This window comes from Tamandua tetradactyla, chromosome 14, assembly GCF_023851605.1.
Source record: "Tamandua tetradactyla isolate mTamTet1 chromosome 14, mTamTet1.pri, whole genome shotgun sequence".
NCBI lineage: Eukaryota > Metazoa > Chordata > Mammalia > Pilosa > Myrmecophagidae > Tamandua > Tamandua tetradactyla.
Window position 1 is genome coordinate 60,090,915 of NC_135340.1, and position 15,690 is coordinate 60,106,604.

The 15,690-nt window shown below is 37.7% G+C and overlaps 1 non-coding gene and 1 pseudogene across 2 annotated transcripts in view; one reads left to right on the forward strand and one right to left on the reverse strand.

Annotated features, from left to right (window-relative positions):
- The window catches only part of LOC143656064 (uncharacterized), a 216,866-nt pseudogene that overhangs the window by 133,931 nt on the left and 67,245 nt on the right, over nt 1-15,690 (forward strand). Inside the window, exons 7-8 of the transcript XR_013162386.1 lie at nt 473-639; nt 1,203-1,567. The product of XR_013162386.1 is annotated as an uncharacterized LOC143656064 (transcript). The remainder of the gene's footprint in view (nt 1-472; nt 640-1,202; nt 1,568-15,690) is intronic.
- LOC143656708 (U6 spliceosomal RNA) lies at nt 9,784-9,890 on the reverse strand. The gene has a single exon (XR_013162610.1). It is a non-coding gene; the product is annotated as a U6 spliceosomal RNA (small nuclear RNA).

The window sequence follows — 15,690 nt, forward strand, 5'->3', positions numbered from 1 at the left end:
GCCAGTGTCTTCCAGGAGATTACTGGTGGGTGATCCCTGCCTGCTTGCTTGCCGTTGTGTTGTCCTCGATGTGCTTCACTCATTGTAGGTAGACACAGCCCAGTGTGTGGGTAAACGGCAGGAGGGAAATGAGATAAGCTCTTGCTCTTTAGGCAATGATCAGAGAAGTGAAATATGAGGTGGCAAGAGGGGAGGATTCCTCCTGTCCTGGGAGTATTCACTGATTGCAAGTTTGGTGAAGTTTTACCCCAATCTCACTGTCCCAGTCCCTAGATCCCGCCATCCTGAGAATCTCTGGACTACACAGTGCCCTTCGCCACCAAGAAGCTCATAGCCCACGGTATACAAGTTTGTATGTTAGCTCAATAATCTTCAGAATAGTGATTTTATTTTTAAGGACCCTAACTTGGAAGTGTTCAAACAACATGCACACAATGGAAGGCTTAAAAAATTATTTTTCATATTCTCCCAGGTAAAGTTCGAATGGTTTTTGCACGAGTCTAAAACAACCAGGGAAGCAAATCTCAGTCTTCGCTGTTCCCAGTCACCTCACTGGACACTGCACTGCACACGTGGCCCTTCCAACCTCGAGCCTATGAGTCACAGCAAAACTCAGCTATGTTGCTTTTAATAGCTGTGGTAAGTAAGACTCGGACTTTTTTAAAAATTTATATTTGGGGGGAGAAAAAGAAAATGAAGAGATCAGGGAGATGAAACAGATTCCCCATAAGACACTTCTATTTATTTATTCAGGCTTTTCTCATCTCCCTTCCCAGTCTAGATCTCTCTCGTTACCACCACTTCAGCTGAGAAAGTAATTATAGACAACACCAAAGAACATATAAACACTTCCAAAGTCAATTCCTGTTATAAATGAGCCTTTAGGAAGTAAAGAGCTTTGCAGCAGTTTTGAAAATCTGAACCTGGCTTTGGATGTCAGGACTAGGAATTTAATTCATAAAAATTTCCTGAATAGCTCTACAGAAATTGTAACCATATGTTTACAACTTTAAAATGCACATCTGAGTTGAGATAAACCTGGCATCCAATGTACGTTTTGTTGATGCATATAAAGCATTTTCTCCCAAATACAATTTACTTAAATGAGGAAGCAAGTTAGATATGATGTGGTCTCAATTTTAGTAAATTGCCTCAAAGTGATGCCACGATTTTAGAAGTTGCTTACGTCTCATTCTGCACAGGTTTCCACGGAAAGGTGGTTTTGCTGTCTGTCAAAACTAGGAGGATTGTCCCTCTTTGGGCTTGGTGGTATGCTGATTTTTCTGATTCCAAGGCAATGGGCATTTTAGGACACCTAGAGACAGAGAGCAGCCAAAGGGTTTTATTCACCTTTCGTTTCCTAACAAATACCAGGTCATGTTCTCTTCGGATATTATCTATTCTGTTAGATAATGCCTCATATAACAGGTTCCTCTGAATTTAGACCATGGTTCAAGCCTTCCTGGGATCTTGACCTGACTTGGAAATGAGCGTCCACCTTGGGGGTGTTGCCTGCAACCCACAGCTAAAGCTTATGGTGGCCGGCAGATGGCTACTTCAGGAAAAGGTGGGTATTCTGACCTGGTTTGTTACCTGCTCTAGATCTGTGGTATATCCAATTATAGTTTTCCTTTGTTTCATGTGAGGTTCCAAAGAATAGACTTCCCCTGTATTTTAAGTTCATTTCTATCCATCCATCCAAATATCGAGTAAGCAGAATTCCCAGCCAACATACATTCAGCAGGGAATTGACAGGTCTTAATATCTTTTTTTCTTGGAGCAGATATATAACCTATACATTGTTACATAGTTAATTTCTCTTTATATTTTGAAGATTAAGAGTCTCCTTGGCAGCACCATGTATAAAGACAGGGGTCCCACCTGCTCCCATGAGAAGGAAACATCATTACAAGGTGGGGCCAAGAGTCTATAGACCCATTCAGGGAAGTGTCCCCAGGCTCTTCTTATACACAGATGGTTCTTTGAAATTCCACTCACTAATGGTAGGAAGAGAGAAAAGCTTCAGGGAAGAACTGAACTGAGTACACAGTCAGCATGACTGGTCTGATTCACAGGGACTTGTTCATTGGTATGGCATTGTGGTTAAAAACACAGATTGCAGAATTAGACTTCCTGACCTTGAATCTTGGCTCCCCATTGTATACTAGCTAGGGGACATCAGAAAAATACCATAGCACATTTAATCCTTATAATAACCCAAAGTGCAGGTACTATTATTATCAGCCCCATTTTTACATCTGGATATTTGAGGCCCAGAGATGTTAATATATGAACGTGCTTAGAAGAATGCCTGACACCTAGTAAATACCAAATAAGTGTTTGCTACTATTCTTATTACTATCATCATGACTGGTATCTTCGAAGGACCCAAGTTAGTTGTAGTTTTGTCTTTGGAGGGTAATAGGGCTACTGCGATCTGAAAGTTTGAGATACTGAGTCAAGTTAATGGTGGTGGATGGAACTATCTGGAACCACCCACATGCAGAAGATGGCTAGTTCGCTGGCTCTGGCTTCCTTGGACCATGACTTTAATTCACTAGGTGAGGCTTTGTCCAGCCAGGGTTTCTGCCTACGCTGTCTCTGGTAGGTTCCTGTGGCTTCCACCCTGGGAACCAAGTGTGCTTCCTCCACCCTTCAAAGATAAAACCAGGTCAGGCTTTTAGAGTACAGTAAAGCCTGCTCAAATATGGCCATTAGGATGTAATGGATGGGACAGGGTGGACATCAGTAGTGACGTGGTAAGAAGACAAGCTCTGTACATGGAGACAGTTGTGCAGCAAGCAGGTACAGAATGTAAGTATAGAATTTAGGAGAAATGTCTAGTTCTGAAAATTGGACCTTGCTTGGTCTTGGTCTTTACCTGGCTCCCCCAGAAGTTTTGGAAACATTTTCACTCATACTCCAAGTTCTGAAATGCTTCTTCTCCTTGTTTCAGCTGAGATTCTGAATAAGGAAACTTCAGCTACTCAGGAAGCAGAATCTTTTTGAATAACATCTTCTGATGACCTAACACCTTTTGCCCTTCTCTGACCATCTACTTTTTTCCACTATTGTTTTTTTGAGGACCAAAGATAATTTTATGTTTTTTGGGCATATTGTTTTTTTTTTTAAGATGTTTTTTATTGTTAAATATAACATATATACAAAGAAAATAAAGAAAAAGTAATATTTTCCAAGTACGCTTCAATAAGTAGATACAAAGCAGGTTTCAGAGTTTTCGTGGGCTACGCTTCCACTATTTAAGATTTTTCCTTCTAGCCGCTCCAAACACTGGAGGCTAGAAGAAATAAATTTTTCTTTTTTTGTGAGAAATGGCAATACATTTCAAAGCACATCGCAACAATTAGTTGTAGAACAGATTTCAGAGTTGGGTATGAGTTACAATTCCACCACTTTAGGTTTTTACTTCTAGCTGCTCTAGAAAACACTGGAGTCTAAAAGAAATATCAGTATAATGATTCAGCACTCATACTCATTTGTTAAACCCTACTTTCTCTGTATAAGTCTATCATCACCTTTGATCTTTCTCCTACTCTTTAGGGGTATATGGGCTATGCCCATTCTTCCATTTTTCATGTTGGAAAGGGCTGTCAGTCATATGGGATTGGCGGATGGAACTAGTTGATGTTCTGGAGAGTCTGGCCTTTCTGCGTTTCAGTACTTATCCAGGGTCCCATGTGGAGGTTGTAGGTTTCTGGAATGTTACCCTAGTGCATGGAATCTTTGCAGAATCTTATATAATGCCCTGGGTGTTCTTTAGTATTGGCTTGAATGGTTTTGGTTGGGGTTTGGCAAGTTATGGTAGATAGCAATGTCCAACTGAAGCTTGCATAAGAGTGACCTCCAGAGTAGCCGCTCGACTCCATTTGAACTCTTTCAACTGCTGATACCTTATTTGTTACACTTTTTTCCCCCTTTTGGTCAGGATGGCATTGTTGATCCCATGGTGCCAGGGTCAGTCTCACCCTTGGGATTCATAGCCCGTGCTGCCAGAGTGACTTTCACTGGGCGTGTGGCTTTTTAATCTAACCATATATGTATATATCAGCTGGAATACATGGTACACAGATATTGCACTTTGATATTGTTTGGTTGGCTTGTTGGGGTTCAGTGGGAGGAAGAATTGGGTGTGAGGGTTTTTAGCAGGAATAGCTGAAATCATTTGGAAGACTACTTTCCTTTCTTCAAATTGTACAGGTTAACTCTCCCTTGCACAAGTTCACATGACACAGTGATCAACCCTGTAGGGACTGCTCTGGGGTAACAGTGTCTCACTGATCTGATTTCAAGGAATTCTTGACAATGGATAATCAAGACAATGGATGCTGTTTCCAGCAACTACAGATGTAGTAATCATTCTTCTTGATGATAGTACCAGATTGTACTGCAAACCAGCGAGCTGTGCTCTGTGGAAACAGTACATGTATTTGTTTTGGAGAAATGCAATTTTAGAGCAGCCAGTTCCATTTCCTTCACTGCAATTTTTTAAACAAGGTTCTCAGTTCCTAGTTCCAGAAAGCCCATGAGCCAAAACCAGATACAACATCTTCTCTTTAAGGAGAGAGAAAGGGTCTTTGTACCTAGAATATGAATTTATCCTTGACTTAGAGACCCCATTAATTTGGGAGTTAATGTATGACGATTCATTAAGATATAGAAAGGATGTCTTCTTGTCTTGCTAGAATAGAAACTTTTGAAGCCCTTTGCCCAAGACTATAGAATGAATCTCTTTTAGGATTCACAGACTTGGATCTACATCTGAGTTCTACTCTGACTAGTGGGTGAACTTTAACAAATCATTTCATTTCTTTGGAAGGCCAAGTCCTTCATCAAGAAACGATTTAACTTACAAACTAAAAAAATTAAGTAATCTTGTTTGTTGTGGAAAAATCAGAAAATACCAAGGAGCAAAAAGAAGGGACTAAAAGGTAATCATAGTTCCAGCCCTTTAATAAACCGACTGTTAGCAGTTGGTGAATATCATGTTTCCTTCCACTCTCCATTCATCCCTAGCCATCTCCTCCCTCCTTTCTTTCTTTTTGTCTGTTGGTCTTCCATCCATCCATCCATCCATCCATCCATCCATCCATCCATCCACCCATCCACCCACCCACTGACCTACCATCTATCCATTCACACATTCAGTGGGATCATACTATGCATAGGGTGTATAACTTGCTTTCTCCACTCAGCCTTGTTCCTGAACATCTTTCTGATGTCACTGTCTTGGGTTGCCTATTTGTGGTCTCTAGAAAGGAAGATCCAGACAATCCAGTGTAACTCGGTCATTAAAAAATTTGTAAATTAATTGATAGATGCTTCGGTAATATGAAACTTTTGTTGTTACTATCCTGGTATTTGTCTTCATCCTTTTAAAAGGTAAAGTTATCTCATCTCTGTATCATGTTCACATCTTCTAATTTTTCATAACTGATAACTTGATTTTTCCAGTTGTGCAATTCCCGGGTATTAACTGACAAGAATGAATAATCTCTTGTGTAATTTGGGATTTGAGAATAACACAGATTCTTGGTGCAAAGTATTACTTGCATGATGTTATCTAAACCTTTTCTTGATGTCTAAAGTTTGCGATTTGTGATTTTGTCTTCCCAGCAGATATAAGCTTCTGGAGGGCTGAGCCTCATATTCTGCAGTATGGGTAGATCCCACAGGCCACCCTCAGTGTTATTTTACTTTATCAAAATGAGTTCTTTAGATATTATTGTGACATTCTTTTAAAATTATGTATATTTTACCTTTGGAAAATGCAGAAATATATGAAAGAAAATAAAGGCATAAGTCCATCTTTAAAATGAAATTGCAATTATACTGCATTTTAAATGTAAAAAAAAAGCTTATAATACAATACTTTAGATGATATAATAATGTCAAATAAATCTTTTTCCCACCTTACACCTTTGGGCTTTCTGCTCGGGGTTACCACTGTCAAAATGTTTGTATATGAGTCCATATATTTTCCAATTTCATTGCATTCTTCAGAGATAATTTTAATGACTTCATATGATTTTTTGTGAGAATGAAGATAACTTTCTCCTGCTATTATCTGATTGGTGGACATTTGGTTATTTTTATGTTTTATTATAGTATAACCTTGTAAAGAGCCAAATTGTAAGGTCTTCACAACTCCCAATTCTGTAAGAATCTCTAAGTTGGGAATCAAAGTAAAAATAGGCTTTGCTTTACATTTTTGAAATCTCATTATAGTCGTTTTAACTTGAAAAGGAATAAGTACATGTTATGTATTGTTCTTATGGTGTGTGGTTATTGAATACAGTCCAGAAATGGCAACTTGCTTTTTTTCTATGGTCAGAAGGAAATAGTCTGTTATGCTTTTTTTTTCAAATTCCAAAATGCATACCGTCTATAGACTTACTAAGGAACCAGGCTACTCTCTGCAACCTGCAATTCAATATTTGAAATTGGGTCTGTAATGGAATATTATGGTAATCGCTCCAAAAGTTTCTGATATTATTCCTTTAAACTCTCCTCTGATAGTTCAATGATGCTATTTAGAAGTGGCAGCCAACACTGGGTCTCGTTTCCATCTTTATTTGAACTCATAAAATATGACATTATAAATTCAGAAATTAAACAGGATTGCTAATTCAGAACTCCTTCTGGAGGTGGTGCATGAATTCTAATTATCTTCCTTAAAATAATCCCCCAGACACCAAACATTTTCTGAAATAACTCTGTTATAATAAATACATCTGTAAATCACCCTTTTATGGGCATGATTCATGTGTGCACACATTTCTGACAATATGATGAGACAGAGGGAGGAAGAACAATCCTTTCTACTCTTCCTGAACCATCAGGGAGAACTCATCGGGAAAGTAACTTCCTAGCCATGCTCCCTCTAGTAGGGGAAAGCGACATAGCGAACAGAAAGGAGTCCAGGTTGGAGGCAAGAGACCTGGGGCCTGGAGAGCTGAAGTTCTCCTTGCTGTAAAAAGAAGACCACAGTGCAAAATCTCCCTAGCTGCCAAGGTTGTGGCAGAGATCTAACGAGCACAAGAACAATACAGTGCTGTTCAAACATAGGTAATACTTGCCCTGTTGATGGAGAGACAGAGTCAGTGAATATGAATCTGTGCCCATGCTCCTGTGTGCTCGTGCAGAAAAAGGACTCATCTTAAACATGTGAGTTTTGCTTCTGTTACCCTAATTTTTGAATCTTTTTTTTTTTTTTTTTAATTTTTAAAATTTTTTACATGGGCAGGCACTGGGAATTGAACCCAGGTCCTCTGGCATGGCAGGCAAGCGTTCTTGCCGCTGAGCCACCGTGGCCCGCCCTAATTTTTGAATCTTTAAAAAATAATTTGCAAAAGTAATCTTGTTTGGAGCTACAAATTGACATACACTTTCACTTCCGATAGGCATTCATTGCCAGTTTTGTTGTTAGTTTGGGTCTTCCAAGAAGCAGAGGTGAATCTGGTCTAAAAAGTGCAGGAGATTTATTAGGGGAAATGCCTGTGAGGGACTATGGGGAGGGAGTCAGAGGAGACAAGCAGAGTCATCAGAATGCAATGCAGTTCTGACCCCTGTGAAGGAGAGAGTGAAAGAAGGAAGCAAGGTCTTAGATTGCAGAGAAGTTCTAAAGTGAGTTTAGCTTAGGCCCATGGAGAGCTGTTGAGACAGTGTCTCTTGTCAGGAGTCATGCATCTCTTAGAAATGGGCCTGCCTTCGTATGCCTGTTGTTTTTAGTCATTGTCTGAGAATGGTCTCTGGGGAATATGGCTTTGGGGCTAACACAGGCGTGGATTTCAGAGCATGACAGCTGGGGTCCCTTGGTCAATTATGCTCCCTGCAGTAGGAAATCTAAGAGTCACACTGTCATGGCTGCCTCAGTGTATAGGCTTTTAGATTTTTTTCTGTGCCAATGTAATCTTGTATGTTACACGTATATATATGCGTGAATATGTGTACATACTACATAAATACTTAACTGGGGCCATACTGTATATTTTGCATTTTTCATTTAGTAATAATTTCTTATGAACATCACATCAGTACATATGGATCCACCTCATTCTTTTTAAATGGTTGAATAGAATTTAATAATTTAATGACTGAATGTTTATGCTGAATTTTATTCAACCGAGCCTCAATTGATTAAGTTCCTTCTAGTTTTTCACTATTACAAAGAAGGCCATAAAACCACCCTCACATGAATATTTTGTGCACATTTGTAGCTTTTTAAATGGCATAAATTCCTATAACTGGAATTGCTGAGCAAAAGGGCATGGCATGTAAGCTTTTGATAGATACTGCCAAATTGACATCCAAAATGATTTTACCAGTTTGCTCTTCTATGAATAGTGTATGACACTGCACCTTCACCCACTGCTGTGGCAATGCTGGGTATTGTCATTCTTTTTAGTTTTGCCAATTTGATGAGGGAAAACGAGCACGTAGACTTTAAAATAAGTCACTTTAAAAGGTGAGCTTCAATTTCCATGATTCTTTAAAGTGTTCTATTGGTGGGTCTATGGTGAGCATTAAAAATCTCTGTGAGGAGCCTGGGTGCAGCCTCTTGCGCGTGGAACTCTGGCCTAGGAAGCAGAGGAGCTGGCTGGCTGTGTGCGTTCTCCTGCCCCACACAGCGATTACAAACCCGGGAAGGGTGTCTGAAATGGCACCATTAGAGACTTATTCTTGAAATCTGAGAAGACTTCAAAACCCAGACCCCTCTATTAAAATGAAAATACTCTCTTTGACCCTCAGATATAATCTGACATCTCTGTTACACAGATGGGAAAGCTAAATTCTTTCCTACAGGGTGCTTTGACTAAGGTCACAGAACTAGTTAATGGCAGAATTCAAACTAAAAACAGGTTTTCTGATTTCAAGTCCAGTACTCTATAAGAAAACAAATAGTAGTTATTTTCTTGAAATTACATCTAGGAATGCTGGTGTTAGCAAACCAGATGAAAATCATCAAGATATTTCAAGTAAAATAGAGAAAATGAAGCCCAAAGCACTGAATGTCCAATATTTGAAGGCTTATACTTTATATATTCATGCCACCATGTGTCATGTATTGAATCAAATACTGTGGAAATAGAACAATTAAAAATATAAAAATTTTGGCTATCATGTTTTAGGGAAAGTACCTATGATGCTTTGACATTCTGACAAGTAACCTTTATGTGTAGTTAATATGCATATATAAATGCATATTACTAAGAATTTTGGTGGCATGTGTATTTTAAGTAGTGGTTAAAAGACCTTCTTAGTAACCAATTCAACTTAATAATCTGGACTCTGGGCAAAGTCACTCTAAATGGGGCAGTGCTTCTTCTGTGATTCCTCAGAGCTGGCTGATAGCATTTCTTTGATCACGTCACTCTAGTACACGCTAGTCCCCTGTAATTGATCTGAATCTGGAAATCTGAATACTTAGGCAGTACCTGGCATCTTTGAGAATTTTTTCCAATCTTGGCTTTGAACCAAAATGATGAGAACAGTGCTGGCTAAGAAGGAATAAAGACCTCTTCTTCAGCTAAGAGTTTGGGCCTCTTGTTTCTGCTATGATAGGAACCTATTAACATTAATCTTTTTGCCCTGAGGAGCAAGACTCCCCTGTCTTGTTTATATTTTTGCTTTGAATTCATTCTGCATTATCCTGAGGGATTTCAGCCCATTAGCACCAATCTTTTCTCACTCTTGCATTTTCTAACTTTTATATATGTTCTTTTCGTTTCTGAGGTTTGAACCCACTTGCTTTTTTTTTTTTTTTTAAATATGGAACACTTCACAAATTTGTGTGTCATCCTTGCACAGGGGCCATGCTAATCTTCTCTATATCGTTCTAATTTTAGTATATGTACTGCCGAAGCAAGTACCCCAACTGCTTTTTTACTTAACCTTTTTATTGTAAACAAAAATGCAGACACAGAAAGCTACCCAAAGCAAATATATGGCTTACTGAGTTATTATGAGCAAGAGCTCTTGTAACTATTACCCAGGTTACTTTGTCAGTCACGCCACAAACTCTCCCATGAGCCTCGTTATAATCTCCATTTCTCCCTCTCCCAAAAGTAACCACTCACCACACTTACAGTAATCTCCTCCTGCACCCCTAGACACTATATTTCATTCTTGCCGATTTTATTTCCTTTAAGTCTTTTTAAATTTATGGCATCCTCTTCATTCCTCTATTTTCCTTTTCATTGATCTATGGAAGAACTGGGGCATTTGACTTGTGGCATTACCCACAATCTGAAATTTGTTGATTGCATACTGAAGGTGCAGTTTATCGTGTCCCTCTGTCCTTTGCGTTTCCTGCAAAGTGGCAGCTGATGAAAAGTATTTGTCAGATTTATGATCGATCCCTTTGGTAGGACTGTACATGGTTGTGTGATCTTTCACGTCTGATTGTTTATCTTCTTGTGATATGAGCAGCTGTTGCCATTCAATATCTAGATCCATTAATTTATTGGGAGTATAAGATAGCGACCATTTATTCTTTGCTTCTTCATTTTAATGCAATTTTATTGTAATATATTCATTCACTTATAAACTGTCCATTGTACATACATCCCCATGATCGATTTTAGAACATTTTCATTATATAAATCCTCCCACAGCCCTTATACACCTCCCCCCATTATTGACCCATAATATTGATGTGATAACATTTATTATTGTTAATGAAAGAATATTAAAATAGTGCTGTTAATTGTAGTCCATAGTTTGCAATAGGTACATTTTCCCCATTACCCCTCTATTATTGACTCCTTGTAAATAGTGTCATACATTTGCTCTGGTTCATGAAAGAACTTTTTATATTTGTACAGATAATCACGAACATTGTTGACCACAAGATTCACTGTGTTATACATTCCCATGTTTTTACCCTCCAGCTTTCCTTCTGGTGACATACCTGACTCTAAACTTTCCCTTTCCACCACATTCATATGCCATTCAGCACTGTTAATTATTCTCACAACATGCTACAATCATCTCTATTCCTTTTCAAACATTTAACTTCAACCTACTTAAAATTTCTGCACATATTAAGAACCACTCCACATTCTTTAGCCTCATTCTATATTCTGGTAACCTGTATTCTATATTTTATGTCTGTGAGTTTATATGTTATAATTATTTCATATCAGTGAGATCATACAATATTTGTCCTTTTGTGTCTTACTTATTTCACTTAATATAATGTCCTCAAGGTTCATCGTGTTGTGTGCTTCAGGATTTCATTCCTTCTTACTACTGAGTAATAGTCCATTGAGGTATATACCACAGTTTGTTTATTCACCCATCTGGTAATGGAAACTTGGGTAGTTTCCATCTTTTGGCAATTGGGAATAATGCCATGAACATCAGTGTGCAAATGTCTGTCCACATCCCTGCTTTCAGATCGTCTGTGTATATCCCTAGTAGTGGGATTGCCGGGTCATAAAACAACTCTACTTAGCTTCCTGGAAATAGCTAAACCATCTTCCACAGGGACTGTATCATTTTACATTCCCACTAGCAGTGAATATGTGTTCCAGTTTCTCCACATCCTCTCCAACATTTGTTGTTCCTGTTTGTTTAATAGTGGCCATTTTAGTAGGTGTGAGATAATATCTCATTGTGGTTTTGATTTGCAGTTCTGTAATGGCTAGTGAAGCTGAGCATACTTTCATGTGCTTTTTAGCCATTTGTATTTCCTAGTTGGAAAAATGTCTATTCATTTCTTTTGCCCATTTTAAAATTCGGTTGTTTATCTTTTTTATTGTTGATTTGTAGGATCTCTTTATATATTCTGGATATCAAACCCTTATCAGATATGTGGTTTCCAAATATTTTTCTCCCATCGAGTAGGTTGCCTTTTCACTCTTTTGACTGAATCCTTTAAAGCACTGAAGTATTCGATTTTGAGGAGTTCCCATTTATTTATTTTTTCTTTTGTTGCTTGTCCTTTGGGTGTAAAATCTAAGAAACTTTACAGTAGGAAATTTTTTGCCTGCCAAAAAGTCTTGAAGATGTTTCCCAAATTTTCTTCTAGGAGTTTTATGATACTGGTTCTTATATTTAGGCTTTGATCCATTAAGAGTTAATTTTTTTTAATAGGGTATAAGATAGGGGTCCTCTTCCATTCTTTTGGTTATAGATATCCAATTCTCCCGAAACCATTTACTGAGGAAACTGTTGCAACACAGTTGAGTAGATTTGGCAACCTTATCAAAAATCAATTGACCCCAGGGGTGAAAGTCTCCCTGGCAATGTGGAATATGAATCCCAGAGATGAGCCTGGCCCTGTCATGGTGGGATCGACAATGCCTGCCAGACCAAATGAGGGAAAGGAATTGTAACAAAATAAGGTATCAGTGGCTGAGAGAGTTCAAATAGAGTTGAGAGGCTATTCTGGAAGCTACTCTTACATAAACTTTAGCGAGATATTGCTAGTTATCATTTCCAACCCCCAACCGAAATCATTCCTGCCAACCCTAGAGAACACCTAGGGCTCTATCTGAGATTCTACAAAAGTTCCATGCATTTATGATTACTTTCCAGAAACTTACAACCTCCAGAGGGTTCCTAGGCCAAATAAGTCCTGAAACCCAGAGGGCTAACTTCTCCAGAACATCAACTTGTTCTGTCCCCTTATCCCATATTATCAACAGCCCTTTCCAACATGAAAAAGTTAGAACAGGCATAGTCCAAATACCTCTATATTTGTTAGGGTTCTCTAGAGAAACAGAATCAACAGGAAACACTCGCAAATGTAAAATTTATAGAAGTGTCTCATGTAACCATGGGAACACAGAGTCTAAAATCTGCAGGGCAGTCTGTGAAGCTGACGATTCCAATGGAGGGTCTGGACAAACTCCACAGAAGAGGCTTGCCAGCCGAAGCAGGAAGAGCCCGTCTCTTCTGAATCCTCCTTAAAAGACTTCCAGTGATCAGATTAAGCATCACTCATTGCAGAAGACACTCCCCTTGGCTGATTACAAATGGAATCAGCTGTGGATGCAGCTGACATGATCATGATTTAATTCTATGAAATGTCCTCATCGCCACAGACAGGCCAGCACTTGCCCAACCAGATAAACAGGTACCACCACTTGGCCAAGTTGTTACATGAATGTGACCATGACGATCCCTAAAGATTGGGAGAGAAATCAAAGGAGAAGATGGAGTTATAACAGAGAAGATAGAATTTAACAAATGAGTATGACTGCTGAATCATTATATTGATATTTCTTTTAGTCTCCAGTGTCTTGGAGCAGCTAGAAGGGAAAACTTAAAATTGTAGAACTGTAACACATACCAGACTCTGAAATCTGTTCTATAAGTACTTGTTACAATATACCTTGAAATTTATTGCTTTTTTTGTATATATGTTATATTTCACAATAAAAAAAAGATAAAAAACAATTGACCATAGATCCGAGGGTCTATTTCTGAACTCTCTGCTTGATTCCATTGATCAGTACATCTATCTTTATGCAAGCAGCAAGCTGTTTTGATCACTGTAGCTTTATAATATGATTTAAAGTCAGGAAGTGTGTTTATTCTTCTTTTCAAAGTTGTTTTTGACTATTCAAGGCCTCTTACCCTTCCAAACAGAACTGATAATTAGCTTTTCCATTTCTGCAAAGGAGCCTATTGGAATTTTGATTGGTATTGCATTGAATCTGTAGGTCAATTTGGGTAGAATTGACATCGTAATAACATTTAGGCTTCCAGTCCATGAATATGGCATGTTTTTCCATTTATTCAGTCTTCTCTGAATTCTTTTAATGATCTTTTGTAGTTTCCTGTATACAAGTCCTTCACATCCTTGGTATTTGATTTTCCTAGATATTCGATTTTTTTAGGTGCTATTGTAAATGGAATTTTTTTCTTGATACCTCCTTGGATAGTTCATTACTAGTGTACAGAAACACTACTGATTTTTGAGTGTTGATCTTGTATCCTGCCACTTTGCTGAACTTGCTTGTTAGCTCAAGTAGCTTGCTGTTGTTCCTGAATTTTCTAAATATGGAATCATGTCATCTGCAAATACTGACAGTTATACTTCTTCCTTTCCAATTTGGATGCCTGTTGTTTCTTTTTCTTGCCCAATTGCTCTAGCTAGAACTTCTAGCACAATGTTGAATAGCAGTGTTGACAATGGGCATCCTTGTCTTGTTCCTGATCTTAGAGGGAAAGCTTTCAGTCTCTCACCATTGAGTATGATGTTAGCTGTGGTTTTTTCATATATACCCTTTATCATACTGAGGAAGTTTCCTTTGATTCCTACTTTTTAGAGTGTTTTTATCATGAAAGGATGCTGAATTTTGTCAAATGCCTTTTCTGCATCAATCAAGATGATGATGTAGTTTTTTCCTTTTGTTAATGTGGTGTATTACATTAATTGATTTTCTTGTGTTGAACCCTTGCATACTTGGAATGAAACCCATTTGGTCATGGTGTATAAATAAAATGCTGTTGCACTTTATTTGCAAATATTTTGTTGAGGATTTCTGTATCCATATTTATTAGAGAGACTTATCTGAAATTTTCTTTATCTAGCTTTGGTATTAGCCAAAATATGTTGATGTTGGTTGATGTTGGCTTCACAGAATGCATTAGGTTGTGATCACTCTTCTTCAATTTTTTGGAAGAGTTTTGGTAGGAATGTTACTAATTCTTCTTTGAATACTTGGTAGGTAAAATTTACCTATGAAACCATTCAGTCCTGGACTTTTCTTTATTGGTAGGTTTTGATGACTGATTCAATATCTTTACTTGTGATTGGTTTGTTGAAGTCTTCTATTTTTTTTCTAGAGTCAGTGTATGTTATTTGTGTGTTTCTAAGAAGTTGTCTATTTCATCTAAGGTGTCCAGTTTATCGGCATATGGTTATTCTTTGTAACCACTTATGATATTTTTTGTTTCTTCTGTGATTGTGGTAATGCTCACCCACTTGGTTTCTGATTTTATTTATTTGAAGCTTCTCTCTTTTTGTCCTTGTCAGTCTAGCTAAGAGTTTGTCAATTTTATTGATCTTCTCAAAGAACCAACTTTTGGTCACATTGATTTTCTCTATTTTTTTAAAAAAATTCTACATTTCATTAATTTCTGTTCTAATCTTTTATTTCTTTTCTTCTGCTTGCTTTGGGATTAGATTGCTTTTCTGTCTCCAGTTGTTAAGTCATTGGTTTCAGCTTTTTCTTCCTTTTTAAAGTAGGTGTTTAGGGCTATAACTTTGCCTCTCAGCACTGCCTTTGCTGAATCCCATAAGTTTTGATATGTTGAGTTCTTGTTTTCACTCATCTCAAGGTATTTACTGATTTATCTTGCACTTTCATCTTTGATACACTGATTGTTTAAGAGTATGTTGTTTAATTTTGTATGTATTTTCTGGTTCTCCATTTGTTATTTATTTCCAGCTTCATTCCATTATAATAAAAAAAAGTGCTTTGTATAATTTGTCTTTTAAAATTTATTAAGACCTGTTTTGTGCCCCAGCATAGAGTCTATCCTGGAGAATATTATATACGTACTTGAGAAGAATGTAAATATTATCCTGTTTTGGGGTGCATTGTTCTATATAGGTCTACTATAGAATGAATAGGTCTATTTCTAGTTCATTTATCAAATTATTTAGGTTCTCTGTTTATTTATCGATCCTCTGTTTAGATGTTCTATCTATTG